Source organism: Pinus tabuliformis, chromosome 3_2 (genome assembly GCF_031772625.1).
Source record: "Pinus tabuliformis cultivar Carrire ecotype Pingquan chromosome 3_2, CPIR1, whole genome shotgun sequence".
Taxonomy (NCBI): Eukaryota; Viridiplantae; Streptophyta; class Pinopsida; order Pinales; family Pinaceae; genus Pinus; species Pinus tabuliformis.
This window is the reverse complement of record NC_142302.1, coordinates 853774987-853781437: the sequence shown is the minus strand read 5'-3', so window position 1 is coordinate 853781437 and position 6451 is coordinate 853774987.

Sequence of the window (6451 nt, the reverse complement as noted above, 5' to 3'; positions counted from 1 at the left end):
ATTGAAGATATTTCGTTGACATGTATAAAACCATTTAGTGTGGTTGGTTCATCACGAGGACAAGATAGAGAGTGGGAGCTTGGCATCACATTAATTAAAGAGAACCACATAAAAACAACTAATTTATAGCTTTTTTGACTTTTTTTTTTAATAATTTATAGCTTGATGTGTTCCTTTATTTATTTAATGATTTTATTTTTATATTTTAAATTTATTTGTCTATTTGATTATTTAAATTTGACCATAAAAGTATTTTTATTATGTTTATTTTAAATTTATTTTATTTTTAGATAGTTTTATTTTATTGTTAGTTTTAGAATATTTCTTTTGAATAAAGATTATTTGTTATATTCTAATTATTAGTTTCAATATATTAAAAATATTTTTTATTAATAAATAATATTTTTAATTAAAATTAAATGTTTTGTTTTTATATATGGTTCTTTTTATTTAATCTAATGCCAAGATCTAATTCTACATCTTGTTTCGATGATAATGTGATTATTACCAAAAAATTTATTAATATTTAAGTTATACGTCTTGTTAATTAAATTGGCTAATTAAAAAAAATTATAAATTATTTTATACAATTATGATTTTATATACATATAATATTAATAATATATGATATTCTCTTATTTATTTATAATGGTTAAGAGCATGTGTTTCCTCCTAAGAGGTCACAGGTTTAAAACCAGAGGGGGTAGAGTATGTATGCCTTTGTAGACTTAGAAGCCAAATCGCTGCACCGAGGTGGGTCCCTTGTCCCATAAACAAGGGGGTCTCATACACCAATTTGGTGTCTGGCTTGGCTGTGACCTTAAAAATAGATATTATTATTATTATATATAATCTGCATAATAAAATAGGATTAATATTTTTTTAATAGCATATTATTAATTTATTAAATAATTATATTTTTCCAATTTTTATAATTTTAAATTTTAAATCTAACTAAACTCAATTTAATAGGAAATAAATAATTTGGATTTTATGTTTACATAAAATTCTAAATAAAACCCTTCGGTTTCATCTTCCAAAAATACAATTTTCCAAAAAAAAATTACAATATTAAAAAATCCAGATATACAATATAAAAAACAGATTTCCAGGGAATGGAGAAGAATGATCCCAATGCGCGGTCTTATCCTAAAATGAATAAGATTGACTCCGAGCTAAGACTCTTCAAATTTAAAGACTAAGACCAATCTCCCATATTTAGTCATGCTTTCCCTTCTTCACTGATAGATCTATTTTGGATTACATTCATCTCCACGCACATAGACTGATATTACAGTAAATTAATAAATTTATTCTAAAAAGTAAGTAAATTTAAAAATTTCAAGTTAATAGGAATTAGATATTGATATTGAATGAATAAAATTTAATCATATAAATATAAAATTGTTTATTAATTGTAAAATTTTAATTTTAATTTAAAAAATGATAACACTTTTCCTTTCTTAAGTAAAGAATAGTAATGTTAAAATATCAAATTTTATAAATATTTAAATAGCAATTTTTTTATTACAATTTTTTGAAAAAAATATTAAAATTTTTAAAATAAATAAATAATTTATTAAAAAGCATGGCAAAAAAGTTTTATTTAATTAATTTAATCAAAATATAAAAATTAACTAAATTATAAAAAGAATTAATATATAAGTTACACATTTACACATTTAAAAAATAGTGGAAGGAGATTATTAATCATAGAAATTTCTCCTACTTTATTTTAGATATTTTTAATTTATATTTATGGGTCAATACTATGTTTATCAATACCACATGCCAAAGTCATAATGCATTTCATATAATGCTTGGTCATATGCTATATATTTTTTAATTAATCAATTTAATTAAAAAGGGAAGAAGAGCACAACTATTTTGAAGAAAATTTTAACCTTTGATTTAAATATATTACTATGAATATTTTAAAATATTCCATAAATTTTAAATCCTTGTCATCCACTTAAAAAATTATTGATAACTAAATTAAAAATTTTGAAAACACGTGTCAAATTGTTCTAAATAAATATGAAATTTGAAATTTCTGTCCAATTATTCTAAATAAATATAAAATTTGAAATTTTAATAAATTTTTGAAAAAAAAAAAACATTTTCATTACTTCAATATTTAAAAAGAAAAATTAAAGTTTACCCTGATTCTAATTTTTATAAAAATAAAATAAAAGTGAAAAGATCAAAACTTATTACTTTAAATTAGTGTTACTTCGTAGCCCACCAAGTTCAGCTCAATTGGTAGTGATCATAGTGATATAAATTAATATGAAAATTGTGAGTCTCCAAGTTCCCCAAACCTAAATCAACTCTTAAATATATTTTAATAATTATTAAATTAATTATATTTAATAATATTAAGTTAAAATTATATTTAATAATATTAAGCTAAATTTTATTTTATAAATTCGAAAGTAAAATAGGAAAGGACAATAAAATCATTATTTAAAAAAATAACTTAAAAATAAAATCATTATTTAAAAAAAATAACTTAAAAATAAAATAGTAAATGAAAATAATATTATAATAATATAAAATTTTATGTTGTTTATTTAATTTATTTAAATTAATTTTGATAAAAAATATAATTTAAAATTTTTATGTTGCTTATTTAATTTACTTAAATTAATTTTGATAAAAAATATAATTTAAAATTTAAAATTCAAAATGAGTAATTTTTTTTTTTTAGGATAAATGATTATTTCATTAATTAAAAAATAGTGGGTATATATTTAATTTCTAAAAAAACTAAAATCTAGGAGATACTTGCGATTAACAAGATGCCTATTAAGAATAAACAATCAAAAGACTTTTATGATAATCATATAACATAGAAAGCACCCTAATGATTCAAAATTTCAAGGGGGAAGCCTCCGACACTGCATGACTTACTCTGTGTTGGTTAATTCACTTTCTTGTATTGGTGTTGTATTTCTCTTATGAGCTTGTCTTTTGGCTTCTTTGTCTTGCCTAGAGGCCACCTTCAAATCCATTGTCTAAACCCCAAGACTGGTACACTAGAAACCCGAGCCTGATTTCTTACTTTGAAGACAAGCCTTATACAAAATCCTAGTTTCCAAGTTGGCATGTCGTTGAAATATATTCCATGCCATTCTTCCACAAGTGAAATTAGTTGTAGTCATCCATATCCATATCTTCTAGGACTTCTACTTCATCTTGTTTCAAATGGAAGCTAATCATCTCTTGTGGTAATGGATTTTGTTAATAATCTTCAAGAGACTTTTGCATGACCTCTATATGGTTATAAGATTTACTTTATGTTGATTGCATGCTTGATAAATGTTAACTTTCTCTGGAGACACCTTCAGATGGGAGAGAGACTCGAACCTATTTTTAGATCGACAGACTTTGCCAGGATTTGATGTATCCTAGGGACTCAAATTTCTACTTCTTTATGGCATTTTTCCTTAATTAATTGGCTCTTTCGAAGAACAGTTTTTTCCAAATGATTCTTAGGTATTCATTGGACAGTCCCTAATAAGATTTATGTATTAATGACAATGTCTGCATCTTAAGGGAACCTGTTCATAATCTAGAGACTACTTCCAAACAATATCCTGATAGAAAATATCTATGGAGGCTCATAGAGGCAGGGAGATATTCATGTAAACACATATCCTTGCATATGAAGTGTACCTCCTTCTCTTGCTAGCCTCCAATATTTTGACAGAGTTGCTAATGGAATCGATGATCACATCAAGGGTTTCCTCCTACCAATAATTCTTAGGGAGAGAAAAGAGACGGACCTACACTAGGGATGAAAGGAAGTCCTCCTCCTCCATATTATATGGCTCCTTCTATAATTGCATGAAGATCCTTGCATTGTTGAAAGAATATGGCCCTCCTTCAAAACCCCTTGATCTGCCTTCTAAGCTAAAGAAAATGGTTGTAAAAAAATCATTTTCCCCAAACTCAAATTCTATTTAATCCTAGAGGTTCCATTTATTTTGGATCCACTGAATCAAATACATTTTAGAGGGACATAATACAATAAATTTGTAAACAAAAGCATAATCTTGCATTTATTGGATATATTCTCCGATCTTACTAGATGGAGCCTTATATTTTGGATCTTGCAATCCTTAGATGGAGGTACATGAATAAGGTGATGGATAACCAATTGTGAATATCCCAACACCACCATCCCTTTAATGTTTCTTCTTTGGCAAGAAGTCACCCTTGGAGTAATCCAATGCCTATGTTACATTATTTGTGCAATTTCCTAACCACGAACTGTACTCAACTCAAATTTTCCATAGGGATTGAGAATAACTCCTTTGGCTTCTACCAACCCCTTAGGAAGATAATATTTTAACTAATTTTATATATTATTGTAATACCAGTATATTAATGTATATTATCACATGTTAAGTGACTTGTCTTATTAAATTATATTCTATCTAATAAATTAATAAATAGTAAATTATTTTCTTCAATTTTCTAGAATCATATGATTCAGTTATTTAATCTCATTTATTATTTGAATCTTCCAAACCACTACCAAAAATTTTAGGTGGCATGGTTTTTGTGAATGATAATTTACTTGAGATTCATGAATACTTGCCAAAATTAACTAGTATTGCTACCAAACCATTAAATTACAATAAATTTTATCACCTTACTAAACTAATTAATACATGAAATTTGTTAAATACATTTTTTTATTATAAGAGGAAATATTTTATATTAGAAATTTTCTTGTGTTTGTAGCGATACAACAATAGCACAAAATTTTAAAATTTAGGTAAATGAAATTTTTTTCATCTAGCCTAGAACCAAAACAAAACCTTGTGAAGAGAAACTACTAAAGCACAATTGCTATACGTGTATATGTTCTACTACACCCCTATAATAAAGAAAAATTCCATTTCCATAGTCAACTGTTACTATAGATGAAAAATATCTTCCTTATGAAACACCCTTGATTCATTTGAAGTAGTGACAACATTCAAAAATAGAACTAGGAAATTGACATCACTAACAAGCTTGTCGAAAGGGGGAGAGCACTATTGAATTTCTACCATTTCATGTTAAAGTTCCTCTATTTGGTGTCGAAGACTAATAATTTCATCTTCTTCCCTTCGGAAATATGTCCTCTATTCAACCCGCTAAACTTGAATGTCGATTTTGAGAATATTTAGGAATTGTATGGAGAAGAATGAGGTCAATTTTTTGGCCTCACTCATATCTGTCGGATTCAAGAATATTCAGAGAATCAATAATTGAGTTAAGGATGGCTTGTTCGATTATGATTTCCATTGTTGTGGTCAAGCTTGTTCGAGTTAGTTGTATCACAATTAAAGTTGCATAATTTCTTCATGCATATCTTCAACTCGAGGGCCCTCCCTCTATCGAATACTTTTTCTAAGCATTTCTAGTTTAACAGTGAGAAGCCAAGGATTATCACTACATAAGGTGCACATAGATCCTAGTGCCCAAAACAAATTATCGAAAATCACATAAAAGGGGAGTACAGAGTTAGCCTCTAGAACCCAACATTAGCACCCACCTCACTACATTTCCAACTAAATATGATATTGAGAATTAGAAAGGGAAACAACATTTGACCAAATCTCCAAGCTCTTGCAAGACTTATGCTTTTAAATTTGGATTTAGTCTCCCATTTCATGCAAACCTAAGTGATTGTAGATGGTGGAAATGTGAATTGCATCAACATATCCTTTGATATCCTCCTTTGTAGTCACCTCACACTACCAAATATCAAACCGAACCTCCATATAAGATGAGATTTGAGATTTTCCCTACCCAAACTAAATCCAAACCACCCACCTTTCCTTCTCCTTACCAGTCTATTTCATAATTCAAAACGGGAGGATAGATATAGGTGCCAAATCTCCTCCACCCATAGGGAAATGAGATAGACTTAACATCCATGTTGTCACCCATAAAATCATGGTAGATAAAACTCATTCCATCCTATATCACAACCTTCCTTACCACACTTGGACATTATATCTACTTGATTGTTCCATATGCATGATCATACTGGGGTTCTCTATACCTACCATACCACAACCCAGAGACTTGCTAATATCTCATTCACCATTGACTACATTATAAACCACTTTTCCTTGCAAGAAAATTGCATACAAGGTCAGGCATGTCCATGACTCATGTACCAACCTCCTTAGTAACCCTTTACCTTTGGTGCATTATTTTAAGGGAATGGGGTGTAACCTATCCACTCTTTAACTATGAGGGAAGCAAACTCTATACTTCTGCCTTTGTTTGCTAGGAGGGAAGCAAATTCTATAGTTCTGTCTTTATTTACTAAGATGTTTGCCTCCTTATTCTTTTGTCTCAAGGTATGAATTGTAAAGTACTTCATTATTTCTTTTAATAAAGGTCTAATCTTTTGAAAATGATATTTAATTTTAGGTCATTAAAA